The 15,354-nt window shown below is 38.1% G+C and overlaps 1 long non-coding RNA gene across 5 annotated transcripts in view; it reads right to left on the minus strand.

Moving 5' to 3' along the window:
- Positions 1 to 773: 773 nt before the first annotated feature.
- Positions 774 to 15,354, minus strand: part of LOC103161027 — a 235,096-nt gene continuing 220,515 nt past the window's right edge. For 4 of the 5 annotated variants that reach the window (XR_003484487.2, XR_003484489.1, XR_003484484.1 and 1 more), the window contains 3 exons: positions 15,063 to 15,199; positions 5,207 to 5,344; positions 774 to 944 (listed from right to left, as the gene is read on the minus strand). This is a non-coding gene — a long non-coding RNA (uncharacterized LOC103161027). The remainder of the gene's footprint in view (positions 945 to 5,206; positions 5,345 to 15,062; positions 15,200 to 15,354) is intronic. The other variant, XR_003484486.1, reaches the window with a different exon arrangement.

A 15,354-nucleotide genomic window follows, 5' to 3' on the forward strand; every position in this document is an offset into this window, starting at 1 on the left:
ACCAACACTATAGAGTAAGATGTGTCATATCAATAATTAGAGAGTTTTAAATATACCTAATAAGAAAAAGTAATTTTTTTGTAAGAGTGGATAAACAAGTAAAAGTCTACATAGTTGACACAAAACAACAAATATATTGAAGGTAAATGCCCAAAATCATAGACCATTGATGGGGGATATCCTTCTGTATGCTGAATACATATTTCTCTTATTGGTTGATGAGTGAGGCTGTTTTGGCCATTGGACAGGCAGGAAGTATAGGTGGGCCTAACAGACTAGGAGAATTCTGGGAAGATGAATGCAGACAGTGAGTCACGAGAGAGACAACGTGTAGCTACCACAAAGGTAGGATGATTGGGCATTCTCTGGTAAGCCAAGACCACATGGAGATACACAGATTAATAGAAATGGGTTGATAAGAGAGAGCTAGCCAATAAAAAGCCTGAGCCATCAGTCAAACAGTTTATAACTAATAGAAAGCCTCTTTGTGTTTATTTGGGACTAAAGGGCATAGGAACGGGGCGGGACAGAAAAATTCTGCCCAAAGACCATCTAAAATAGAAAGCCAGAATAGTTCTAGAAATGTTAGTCAGTGTAGTGTTCAAAAAAAGAAATAATACCAAAACTAATAAATGAGACAATATGACACAAATACCTAATAATCTTAAAAAGTGATGTAACTGGAAAATACAACTTCACAATTTGTTCTAAATAAAAATAAAATCTAGCAAAACTAAAGAGAGGGGTATGAAAAACAAATAAAAGAGTCATACTCACATGTACAAAATCTTATATTAACCAACAGATCTCAAAATAGTAATAAATATAAATAACAGCAGTTACACTACAGAAGATTGGAGACAGTTGAAATGGTGGATTGTTAATGCAGAATAAATATTCTCTTCAGTAAACATGCTTTAATGTTTCACCAGCTTCCTTTGCCACTGTGAAATACACAAGAGATGTCAAAATTTAGAAATTGTATATTATTTTGACAAAAATGAAATTAAACAAAGCCATAATGCCTATCAGACAGATCAGTATTTTAATCAAGTAATATACTATAAAACTCTACTAATTAAAACAAACAATAGGAAAAATTGCAACCTAAAGAATTCTGAATGTAAATGTAATTGGTGGGTGGCAGCTGAAGCAAAGGAAGTCTGCTAACACTACACATTTACTTTGAAATGGAAGGTAGATTTGAAGCCAATAATCTAAGTATCCTAGTGACTATAAAAGGACTAAATTATAAGGAAGGATGTCAAACTAAGAGCATCTGTCAGTGAAATTTATAGCCAATACAGAAAGTTGACTATGCCAGACAGAATGGCACCCTAATCTCTGAAATCTGCCTATGTGCCCTTCACATGGCAAACAGGCTTTCCAGTTATATGATAAATATGGAATTTATAGGATGAAGATTGTTTTCCATTACCTAGGTGGCCCAGTTAAATGAAGCAAGGATTTACAAGATATTCTTTTTCTAACTAGAGTCAGAGAGATGTGGCAGAGCAAAGTGAAAGACTGGAAATCTGAGAAGGGCTGCAGGTACCTTGATGAGCAGACCGCAGACCGGGCAATATGACCAGGAAGATATGCTCATCAGGAAGAGGCCCGTCATACAGCCCATGAGAAAACAGAGGACCAGAGGGTTTCAAAGTTGTCCCAGCCTAAATGAGCTCAGAGGAGACTTCTTCCCCAGGACCTCTAGGATGGAGGGAGAGTAGGGGAGAGGCAGAGGGAGAGAGAAGCCCTGTGGCATAAACTGAATTTGTTAAAATCCCTCCCAAAAGGAAACATCAAGCCAACATCATTTTTGAAGAACCAGTGCATGGATGGAATGATGATCGATTTCATTTCATTTAATTAACATGTTTGCATCTTAGCTGAATCTGAAGATAGAATAGAGTAACTTGTTAGACATTGGAATTCTCTTGATAGAACCATGGCTTTTACATTTACATATAAATGAAATTAGATTACTTCTCAAATTAACATCAAAGTTTAAGAACATAACCCTCAAACCTGAAATTTCAAAGCCTATTCATAGTTTGCAAATGTTCCTCCATGGATAAATGCATTTCTGTCTGAATTTGAGTCTCCTGTTAACATTAGCATGTAGAGTCCATAGAGATCTGGGCAGACAGATTATCAAGTACTATGTCATGTGCTAATCTGTGAAACATAAATTACATTTTAAGATATAAATTAGTTCATCTTGTCAAACATTTCTCTGAGACATTTTGCAACACTCTGCTAATAATGAGGCAGATACTGTTATTTATTTCAATATAGGACTCAATATTTTATATTTGTAATATGGCCGGTTAACTAAGATAAATGTTTGTGTGAAATGAGAATTGCCCTGATCTGTAAGATTCCACTTAATGTGGTTTGTGTCAAACACATAGGAAAGGGTAGCAAATAACTACAACAATCACTTTAAGATCTGTTTCAGTACACAAGGAGTTAAAATCTTGCATAAGAACTTAACATCCATTGCAAAGACCAGAACCAAGAATAAATGATGATTATTGCTAGGATGACTTGAAGTTTATACATCTGCCATGATTCATTAAGATCAAACTGTATTTTTTCCCTAAAACCTCTTAAACAGTATTTTATAGCCTAGAAACTTACCAATAAGTGAATTTAGAATGAACAAACACAAAAACTAAATGGGATAGTGGGTAGGGAAGAGTGACAGATGGGGCAATAGGACTTTGGATCTTAGGAAACTCAGAGGTTGAGATTGCCACAGAGCAAAGCCTTCAGCTCCACAGAGCAGACAAGGAGAAGAAGACAAAAAATTTTAGAGCACTTTTCTCTGAACTTCGAGTGGTTGTATAGTGAGATGACAGCTTGATGCTGCCTCAGTGGACACTACGACAGCCTGAGAGTCCAGGAATCCACTCAAAAGTGGATCTTCCAAGAGCTCAAGGTAGATGATGCCCCCGCTGCAGAAAACCACTAAGGGATGATGACACAGAAATAACCAGGCAGTGAAAGAGGAGAGCTGACTGGCTGCCTTGGTTCTAATGAACTCAAAGGCTACAGTTTTGTACAGGTGTCCATTACAGTTAAAGCATGATCCAGTTGACCATCCTTCTCTAGCAATCATTTCCAGGCTAGAGGACAAATCCTGGCTCAGCCAAGTCCCATAAATAAAAGTCTGTTTTTTTTTTTTTCTGGAAAATTCTGTTCTATAAATCTCTACATACAAAAAAAAAAAAAAACAAATCTAAACATTTTCCAAGTATTAAATTTATCCTTCTCACCAATTTCCTTCTCATAATGGTACTGCCCCATTGCTAAAAGAAAGAAACCCTCAGGTGTGAATTACCAATGAATTATAGTTATATTGTACTTCATAATTATTCTCCACAAGAAAAATAAAAGATGCAAGTAGAATGAGAATGTTTGTATATTCCTAATCCTTGAAATAAAACCAATTCAATCTCTTTCCTTCTAAGTGCCTGTAATGTTTCATTGGCCAAGAGGCAAGCAATTTCACTAGTGGACATTCATCCCTGTAGACCTGTAGAGACCTGTAAGGGTCACCAGATCGAAACCACATTTATCACAACTCAAGACAGTGCTGGCTCCACACACCTTCATGGGTCTGCTTAATACACAATGCATCTCACTTTCATTGAACAGTGTTCGATGCAGTAGAACTTTGGGGAAGCTGTGTGAAATCATAATTCATCCTAGAGTCCTGCAGAATGAAGCCTGGACTCTGTCAGCATAAATTCATATTTGGGCCAGTTCATTAGGGGTACATTCAATCTGTCTTCTGTCAATATAGATGGTGTCCTCCTGTGTTTGAAAGGATCGTCTCCTGTTTAAGGGCATGAGCTTCTTAACATATTGTAATACCTTGGGAGTTCTTTCAATGATAACTATTGCTCAGCAATGATAACAGCTCCAGTTTTGTTTGGTTTGGTTTGGTTGAGTTGCTTTTGTTCAGTCTTATTATTTATTTATTTATTGGTTGGTTTGTTGGTTGGTTGGTTGGTTGGTTTGTCTTTTGAAACAGGGTTTCTCTGTGTTAACAGCCTTGGCTGTCCTGGAACTCTCTTTATAGACCAGGCTGGCCTTGAACTCACAGAGATCTGCCTGCCTCTGCCTCCTGAGTGGTGGGATTAAAAATGTGCTCTATCTCTGCCTGGCTTGTGTGTTTTGCTTTTTTCAGCAAATTACTTACATATTCAGGTCATTATTTCCTTGCCTGAAAAGTAGTAGCATTGAACTGGCATTTCTCCAGGTAGGCTTTATGGAATCTAGCCAGTCCTGTGTAGTGGATAATACTGTCTGAATTTTACAAAGGATTTTTCACTTACAAAGCCCTACTACAGAGGATGAAAGGTAGTTCCCAGCAGGAGGGGTATACTGTAGTACCCTACTGCCAGAATCAGGATGCTTTCACATGTGACTTCATCCTCCACCTGTGGTTTACAGCAAGGTTGTGACTTATGTTTCATCAGCAGAAAGGAGCATGGGCTCTGTACCAGTAAGTTAGCAAATTGCAAAAGGATGCTCACAAAGAGTGCTGCCAACATAAGATGTGAAAGAAGCAACAGGAATCATATATGAGATACCAATCAGTAAACTTTGCTTATTAGTAAAGGCCTTATGGTAGGAAGTACAACTTAGAGCAAGCATTGGAGAAACCAGGGTTGTCAATCAGGCAGGCCTATTTTCTTCAGAGGAAAGGAATGAATGATGTCTGATTACCTAGTATATCAGTGAAAGTGGTCAAACAAGTGGTCATTTGCTGTTCTATTAGGAGCCATCCTCACCTGAATTCCCCACCTCCAGTACCCTGAAATTTGTTTTGGCCCTCTCCTAGGCTTTGTCTCTCAGTGAATAGAACTCCTTCTTATGGAAGAAGTCCCATGTATTTTGCCTCCTCCACCAATAGAGTCTATCCTTATCACAGATCCTTCCTGTAGCCCCTAGGCCTGAGCTCTGTTTATCAGCTAATAATAGAACATATTATAAAGGTCACCTTTAGACTGCTACCTTGCTAGGGAGCTTCTGTGGAGCTATGCTAAAGTTTTGTTGTGCTAATTGCCATGTGGAAATCTTTCCCCTGAGTTTTGCAATGCATAGGTGTAAGAAGAATAAACTACGAGGTCAAACTCTGGAAGTTTTTGACCTAATACCTGAAAAGATGGTACTGAGTCATTTCATTCCTCACCTTGCACAGATGGCTCCACACCTGTCGTGAGGCTCACAAGGGACAGCTCGTGGTCTGTTTTTAAGAAGTGATGGCCTCTTTGTAAGATATTACTGTTTGGAACATGTGACTGAAATTCAGCTCAAATCTTACAAGGGGCTGAAAAACATAAAAAATTCAAGTGCTGTGTGTTATTTCTCAACGGATGGCTACATTATTTTCTGCCTTTTTTGGATACACTTTTCTGAAGGAAAAGATCTATGATTCTTTCTTTTGAAGTTGTATGGGGGAAGAAATACCTTCCTAAAAATTATGGGCAGGCAGCTCAGAGTGTAGGCAATTCAGTCACCAGTGCTCTAGTTAATGTATGGTTTGTTTTGCAAAGAGTTTTGAACATTTAAAAGGAATGCTGGTGAATTTCTAAATGCTATGTTTGCTGTAGCTAGAAGCTCGGAATAATCATTACCTCCAGCTGTGATTTCCATCTTCCCACTACTGCTCCCCTGTGCACTTGTTTTAAAGTTGACAGACATTCTACATTTTTAGCCTTCCTGACAATAATTATGCATTTGGTGAGCAGCAACCATTCTGCTTAGGTGCGTTTAGTTCCAGCTCAGTCCCAATTATGTGATCATAAAGCACTTCAAGAGGTAGCACAAAGTCAAGCATTACAACAATAAAAAGTAGCATTTAAATGAAAAAGAGAAAAGTTATTTTGAGTAAAGTAGAAGAAGGAGCATTTTTTTTTTTACAGAGGTTCCCGTTAATATAATAAATTGCCTTGGAACAAATTATTTCAGACCAATTTATGAAAACGCCACTAGAAAGTACCCATTAGATTAGAAGAATCCATGCTAGACATTAAAATCTTGGGAATATTAAAACATTTTGATGACACTGTCCCCAAGTAAGGCTATTACCTAGTAACACTAAGGAGGATTTTTCTGTTCAGGACCTCTGAATATGATTATCCCATTATAAGAGAACCAATTTCTATTTAGAAATCCTACCAATCAATTTAAAGCTGTATCTAAATTGTATTACACTTAAAATGGTTAAATAAAGCCAATGACAGATTGGCATATTAAATGTTTATAGATGAATGAATAAAGAAAATGAGGTACAGATGTATCCATTGGGACTGGGCTCCATTGCTTTTAGTTTTCTATAATTGACACTCCTGCTAAAAAAGAGAATTTTCCTTGATGAGTGGTGAGGAATACATTTATCTGTGGGTAAAGGACATATATTGAAAGTTAGTTAGAGATTAAACTGGTTTAGTAAAGCAGTGTTTATGGGTTATTCTCCTAGATCCATTACTTCAGTAGCACTAAGCAGTTAACTGAGTTTCCAGTATGAGGCATGATTTTCCTGTTGCTGAGTGGGTCTTAAATCCAATTAGACAGCTTTTGGTTACCACCCAGATGTGAATGTCACTACTGCACCCTGAAAGCTAACATTCAATGCTACTCTTTGTTGTGGTTCATAAGCATCAAAGCTGAACATGACTGATCATTGCTTCTCTCCTCTGAAAGCTTGAATGGCACCTTCTGGTACTGTGAAAACTAGTCCTCGGGAAGGAGATGTTCAAGTCAGTTCCAGTTCAGGACCCTCTGGACCCTGCATTTGAAGAGAACCAGAGGATCAGGGAGTTTGTTATAAGATGTGTCTCCTAGTAATGTCAGAAGCTACACCCTTGAAGCCTCACCAACCTAACACAAGAGCTAAACAAGGACAACAACAATAGACATGTTAAAGTGGATGGGAGAAAGCCTTCAAGACCTCAATTCTATACAAAGAACTCTAGGCAACTGAGAGAAATAGTCTTCTCCAGGGAAACACATACCAAGTATTTGTCAAATTCCAAATGGCCATCCAATGAAAACATTCAAAGAGTAGCATTATAAAGACTGAGCATGTTGTGTTTAAGACGACATATGTTCATAGAATACATTTATGCCTGAAACAACAACTAATGAAAAATAGACCATGAATTTGAAAAAGTGCAAGGAGGGCTATATGGAGGGAGGGTGAAGGGAAGAAAGTAAAGGGGGAAATGATGTAATTATATTATAATTGCAAATAAAGAAGAAGGAGAATGAGTTTTTTATACACAATGGAATTTTATTCCACTACAATAAAAATTATGGCAGCCACAGGGAAATAGGTAGAGTTGGAGATTATATTAGAGAAATGATCCAGACTCAGAAAAACATATCAAATGCTTTCTCTCATATGGAATCTAGATAAAAGATTATATACAAAAGCTGGAGAGCTCACACAACAGTTAAGAAGAGCATTGTTCCTCTTATAGAGCCCCCAGATTCAGTTTTCCAGCACAAACATGGTAGCTTACAACCATCCAAAACCTCAGTTTTGAGAAACTTTGTAACATCTTTTGAACACTGTAAGCACCAGGCATGCTCATGGTACACACACACCCATGTGCAATCATATATATAAAATAAGATAAATGAATATAAAGTGTTTTAATTTTATATGCAAATATATGTGACGTTTATCTAGGACATGAAAATAAAAGGGGAACTGTGAAACGGGAGGAAGTATAATTATTTGGGGGAGGGAAGGGGACCAGTAGATGGGGAGAGATAACAGGAAAGAATACAGCAGTAAAGAAGAAGAAACTATTACAGAATCAAGCTCTCACACACCAGCTTCGTACTCCCAGGCCATACACTGAGACATAAAACAAATATCAAATTTAGAAAAAAGTAAATAAGTCTGTGTGCCCAAACTGACTACAATGAAGTAAAGCTTAAAGTCAATAGCAAACTAATCTCTAGTAATTACACAGAGATTAAACAGTACTGTACTACTTATTTCATATTGATGTAATGAAACACTATGACCAGGGCAAATGATAAAAGGAAACATTTAATTTAGTGTCGTTTCAAAAGGTTAAAGTCTATGATGGGGTAGTGAAGACTTAGTGGCAGGAAAAGCTGAGAGCTTGCTTCTTGATCCTCAAGAAGGAGAGAGAGAAAGCACCCTGAGAAAAGATACCACTTTTGAAACCTCAAAGTCTGTTCCCAGTGACATACCTTCTTCAACAGCACCATACCTCCTAATCTTTCCCAAATAGTGCCACCTATGGGGAACCACATATTCAAACATGGGCCTAAGGGAGTCATTACTATCCTTATCACCACATTCCACTCTCTGGCCTCCATTGGTGTCTGACAATGTCAAAATGTAAAATGCATTTAATCCTACTTCAAAAATCACCATATTCTTTTAGTTTTAAGTATTTTTAAAAACAGAAAGTTCGAAATCTCTTCTGAGACTCTAGACAATGTCTAAACTGAAAGTCCTTTTAAAACCAGCAATTGGATTACACTTCCAACACACAATAGCACAAAATCAGGGGATAGTGAGAAAATATCGGACCAAATCCAGCAGGGAAGATTGCAAATTCTGTAGCTCCCTGTCTGAAGTCAAAAGGCTTAAATGGCTCTGACCCTCTGGATTTGCTGCCTCCAACATACCTTTTGCTTTTGGACTGGTTCTAGTTCTTGTCCCCAGCTCTCTTTGGTATATGTCTCATGTCTCTGTAATCTCCAACATCTTGGGGGGCTCTACAGCAACCCAGTCATCACCTTCACAACTTTATGCAACAGCCTTTCAAGGCCTCCATATCAGTATTCCCCTACCACACACCTGGCCTTGACTGCTCTGTTTAACAATGGAAGAAGATTCCATGACCCTTTTCTTCGTGTATACTTCATGACTCTAAAGCCAGAACCATGTGAACAACACTGCCAAGTCTGTCTAGCAATATGAAGTGATACATATTTACAGCAGCTTTGATTTGGGTTTTGGTTGTTTTATTTCTAGTAGCAGAAAATTCCTTAGGGAACTGATAATAAAGCTGCACCCATGAAATCTCCATCAAGACATGCACAATGACAAGATCAGTTTAATCCCTACATTTACTAGGGAAATCTCATGAGGTCCCACTCATCTATGAAGAGCTACTGGTAATTTATGAATACTAACTCTTCCCTAGGAATGATTGCTCTGATTGGTTATCCAAATTCAAATGGTCATTTCTAAACACATATATATGAGCCCTAAATGGATTCAGTGGGTTGAATTTGTACATAGGTGGTGGTGGTGGTGGTGGTGGTGGTGTGTGTGTGTGTGTGTGTGTGTGTGTCAGTGTGTGTGTGTGTGTGTGTGTGTGTGTGTGTGTGTGTGTGTGTGTGTGTGTGTGTCTGCAAAACAATAATTAAAGAAGAGGTCATGAATTTGAAACTGAATTGGAGGACATGGAAGGAGTTGGAGGGGGAGGGAATGGTGGAGATGGTATAAATACAGATTTCTTATATAAAATTCTCAAAATAAGTGTGGAGAGACATAAGGAATAAAGGGGACAAGATTTCATTGTCACAGGGAGATCACCAGTGATGACCACTCAGGCACAGTGTATAGCCAATTGAAAATCTTTATTCCACCTGGTTGGGACCATATACAAGTGCTCAGGAACCTAGGTGTGGCCTCAAGCAGACAGAGTATTTTTTTAAGACCAGAGACCTCACCCAGGCATCTCCCTACAAAGCTGCAGGGCATGCTTCCCATAATAAGCCATTTTAACAGAAGCCAAACTAAGCTGTTAGCCAACTGACGTGTGAGGGTTCCTCACAAGCAGGCATTTAAGATAAGGGGTTAGCTGGAGGAGATTATTCACAAACAGTTTCAACAAAGGCCACGTTAAGTTAAGTTAGCTAGGGTATTCTGACCTTCAGTTCCTAGAGTAGAGTTGGGTGGTTTGCCATGGGATTCTCCATCAAAGAGATCAGATTCTAGTTAAACCCAGAAACAGCCTCAGCAAGAAAACAAGATATAGAAACCTATGCACTGGCTCGACCCATTTTAACATGAAGATCATGAGTATAGAAGGCAGAAAATGAATGATATTATGTAATAAATAACAATGAACTTCATGTCTTATTTGATGCTGAAAACATGAATTACTGCCACCTGCTGGAAGTCAGCAGAAGCCAGGGAGCAAAGACTTGATTTCAGATACCGTGCCTCCAAAAGTATGAGAACCTTAAGGAAACATACATATGAAGTCCTTCCAGGCTCATCCTCCTATCTAGGGTTTGTCTTATGCCATACAGAAGTCTGCACCTTAGATTGGCCATTCTTCTATAAAGGCTAGAGCCCTCATCCAAGAGTCAACTATTATGGCAATGTATGTATGCATGCATGTATGTATGTATGTATGTATGTATGTATGTATGTATGTATGTATGTATGTGTCTATGTATTTGCTAAATCTACCAGGGACAGCAACAATATGTCATTTATCTTTGGACCCATAGGACCAGGTACTGTTAATCTCTTGAGCAAAAATCAAACCTCTCTGCCTCTCTTTGTGGCCTAGGATATGGTAATTTTGTCATTGGGAAAAGCTTCATTCACTTTTGTATAGAGCCTAATTCAGATCTTTGTTTCAAATTAAATGAACTGTGGAGTGAGTGCTATGCCATAAATAGGACATCCACATCAAATTGCAGAAGATGAAACGAAAAACTGTACGAGTTTGAGGTAGTGAACAACTGCAGTGAAAAGTAATTTGCCTGGCATGACAGGGCCATCACACATATGCACTCATAGTGGTTGGGACTGCATGCACAAGACCCATATAAGATCACCATATCCAACAAATGGACTTTGGGAGCCCATTCCATATGGAGGGATGTTCTCTCAGCCTGGACACATGGGGGAGGACCTAGACCCTGCCTGGGATGATATGACAGACTTTGGAGATTCCCCCATGGAGGGCCTCAACCTCCCTGGGGAGCGAAGTGGGGTTGGGGCGGGGGTTTTCGGAGGTTGGTGGGGGGTGGGGGAGGAGGGGAGGGAAAGGGAGCTGGGATTGACATATGAAGCAAGCTTGTTTACTAATTTAAATAAAATTTTAAAAATGGGGTATGTATATAAACACAGAATTTTCAAAAGAGACATTGAAATGACTGAGAAACACTTTAAGAAATGTTCAACATTCTTAGTTATCAGGAAAATTCAAATCAAAACTACTCTAAGATTTCATCTTATACCCATAAGAATGGTAAGGCCAACAAAACAAGTGGTGGTTCATGCTGGCGAGGATGTGGAGCAAGTGGAGAATTCATCCATTGCTAATGGAAGTGCAAACTTGTCCATGGAAATCCGTATGGTGGTTCCTCAGAAAGATCAGAATCAATCTACAGCAAGATCCAGCTGTACCACTCTTGGCCAACATGACTTTCTTAACTCAAGCTCCAGGCAGTCCTGGCTGGTGGTGGCGGTGGTGTTACTAACAAGGAGATAGCTAGAAAAAGCAAGAGGGGGCAGCTATAGGGGTTCCTGGACTGACTCATTGATCACCTACCTCATGAATATTTAGTTTCTAGGCTACCAAGAGCAGAAACTGATAGGAATGAAGAGAGTCTATATGGGAGTAATCTAATAAACACAAGCTGGAGATGCTGTCGCTGCTGTCACTGAGTCAGTTGCAAGCTCAGACTTGAGTCAAACTGTAGAAGAATGGTGCAATGGAAGCTGTAGATGTGGAGGGTAGATGAACAAACACAAACAAAAAGATCATGCTATCCGAATCCTCAGCATGGACTGTGAAGACACGTACAAAGCTCCACCCCAGCAGAGATGTTATGGACAGTTGATGGCTGCTGGAGGAGAAAGGGCCTTTATTGAGGATTGTATAAATATGTGTTTACTGATAGTTACTTGGGACTGGATAACCATTTAGGAGGCTGATCCTGGGAGAAGACTGATTCTCCCTCTCTCAATTCTCATAAACTACCTGTAGCTCTTCATCTATGTATGTGACTCATAGGATTTTCCCCATCCACATTGGATGGTCAACTGGTCTTGTCATTGTACTGGTCTTTTTAGGCACCCATACTCTTGAGATTTCATTGCTATAGCATATATATATATATATATATATATATATATATATATATATATAATCCCTGGGAAGAAGAAGCTGTGTCCACAGACAGATTGGCTGATAGAATTTTAATACTATGGAGAGATTAAAATGATATAAGTATATAAAGGCTAATTATTTATCTTGGGCTAATTCTAGCCCTCTGGAATACCCTTGCCCACTTCTGTGTCTAAACCAATATTTTCTGACTAATAGATAAAACATTTTAGAATCTATTAACTTATATGAACACTAGCTTCTACCAACCCAAAAGCTAATAATGTCATCTGATAGTATGTTGGGCCTATAGAGAAGCTTCCTTCCCTCATTGTGTTTTACCTGCCTCTCTGGTGTACCCACCAATGTAGTTTAAATCTGCCTTTATTCATGACTTCCTTTGTTCTGTAAAACTGTACAACTTCATGAAACGGCTTCCACATTGGGACACAGAATTGGTAGTAACCAAATTTCTGTTCCCTGCCCATGACCATTCAAAATGACTTCAGAATAAAGTATATGTGTAATATATATTATATGTGTAATATTATATATAATATATTATTCCTTCTAAAGGTTAAAATAAGCTGTAAATTTTAGATTGGCATAGCAAAGACAGTATGTCATAGTAGATATCCTATTTCTCTAGTTCTTAAAATCTTTCTAACCCCTCTTCTTATATGTTCCCCAATATTCATAAAATTTCTATCAAAAATGTAGTAAATGTAATGAAATAATCATTAATTTGACTAGCTAGGTTGATTTCACTAAATTAAAAATCTTAAAGAAATTTAACTGCATTGCATGGACATCCAACTCAGATTTCAATCAAGCAAATTTTATAATACATAAATTTTGTTTCTGAATAGAAAGCTTACAAATTCAAAGAAATAACTTGAAGTCTTAGGAGTTCAAAAATATTCAGGGATTTTAAGGGAATAAATGAGGCTTTCAATTTAGTATTCCTACTAACCACAGAATCCATGCTTTTGATGTTTAATATCAGGGATTAAGCCTGAACTCAGTGGAGAGAAACTGCCTCCTTTGCCATATATTAGTGTTGAACAGAGAGGACATGAACTTGTCACCCACTCTTGTGACAAATGAACTAAATAATAAAACATTATCTGGTCATGAAATTGCAACAAATATAAAGAATCTGGAACCTTCATATCAGAAAGTTTGTCATTTATAGGCGCTATTCCTACCACAACACAGTGGAATCTTCTGCTCTTTAGCCTCTTCCCAGTGGCTATGGAAAACACTCCAACAGAAAAGTTATGGGAAAAGCCAAAAGAAGATTAAATCTGAACAGTCATTGCAAACAGCATCTAATACAAGCAAGCACATTCTGTCTAACTACTATGTACATAACCTCTTTGCAGGAACAATTCCTATTTCCATGTATTAGACTTTTAAGTATGTATAACTGCTCTAGAATATATTTATGAATGATCTGGGATAACTACCTGTTGTAATGAATGGCATTTGCTTATTAATCCCATTGTCTTTATCCTATGATCTGGTATATTTCCCTGTAATTCCTTGACTGGGAATGGTCACAATTCAAAGCATTTTAAAGCAATGATTTGTGTTATGAATTGGGATAGAACTAATGAGAAAGTTAACTTACACATAACACATGAAAAATCAGAGTTGATAATCAACAACAGTGAGAAAATTACTTACGGAGAGAAACTCTAAACATTTTTCAGGTGCATGAAATCGGTCTCAGGATGGATGCTGTTACCTAAACATCTACTCTCATTTACAGCTGTAGACTTTATGATTTTTATTGCTGATTTCACAGGCATAAAAAAAGCTTAAAGGGTCCTGGGGATGTAAGTCAGTGCTAGAACACTTTGCTAGCATGAGTGGATCCTCCAAGTTCCATCCTTGGCACCACAAAGTAAACAAATCAAACCAAAACAAAAATTTGAGCAATCTCTGATGGCACTTCTGTAGGGTTTCATTCACCTAGTGCAGCAGAAGTCACTGGGACATTGGTTAGGAACAGTGTTTGGCAGATTGTTAGTTACTACGAATAACTCTCAGAATGAAGATGCACACTCGCACTGTCTCGAGCCTACACATTAAAAGATCTTCATGGTCCCCAAGAACCAATTCTGGAATTCCTCAATGACACCTAATTAGCCTTTTTAGGAAGTGAATCACAGGGATAGCTTTCATCAATTAAAAAAAAAGAAGTCTCATGATAAATTCAGGAAGCATTGAACAGAGGAGATGAGTGCTTCTTAAAGACATTGATCTTTAAATAATAGGGTAGCTTCTTTCTCTCTTTACATTATTTTGACCCTCCCTTTCTATATGTAATTCTATAAGTTGATAGACTTTACATAAAAATTCACTTCTAGAATAAAATCCTATTGACGTGCTCTCCAGCAGAGAGCTCTAATCACTGGAAGAGAAGAAAATAGCCAGGGGGATACCAGTGTTCACATTTTAAATGGGAACTGCTGTTTGCATTTACATTTAGTACAGAATGAGGAGGGGGATTAAAAGGAACCTTTTCAAAAGATTTATTGGGACACAAAAGAAAAGCTAAAGGAAGGAAATAAAACCCAACATAGAAAAAAATTAAACAACCCAAGGCTAGGCTGGTGAAAGGCAAGGGTCATTTTGTTCAATTCCTTCAGTATATTCTAAAGTGAATCTATATACACAATGAAAGTTGACAATGCAGCTTTAAATACTCTTTCAGCCTAAGACAGCTTATCAAATAAGGAAGTATCTATTCATACAATACAATAATTTGTCAAAAATAGAGACAATTGTATAACTAGCATACACACACACACACACACACACACACACACACACACACACACAGAGCAGGTGAAGGAGACACATCAGCAGAAGAAAGGCTGTTCTAAAGATGTACACTTTCTCCTTCCTCACCTCAATTCCTCTGAAAGGGATAAACAGGGAGCTCCAGCCTTAGGGACACTCTCTTTGCATGCTTGCTTCTTTGTCTCAGGCAATTGTGCAGGGATCGCGTATCGATTATACATCATGCATTAGGCTAGTTGCTGGAGCTGGAGTAAATAATGAGAATAATACAGTTCCTCTCTTCAAGGAAATCATTATCCAGAGGTAAGAGAAATCTGTAGTGAAGCACACTAAATTCTCCCCTCTGAATATTATATGTTATAGAGGCACGTGGAATGCTGGGAATAGCTATAATCAGAAA

This window comes from Cricetulus griseus, chromosome 4 (genome assembly GCF_003668045.3).
Source record: "Cricetulus griseus strain 17A/GY chromosome 4, alternate assembly CriGri-PICRH-1.0, whole genome shotgun sequence".
NCBI lineage: Eukaryota > Metazoa > Chordata > Mammalia > Rodentia > Cricetidae > Cricetulus > Cricetulus griseus.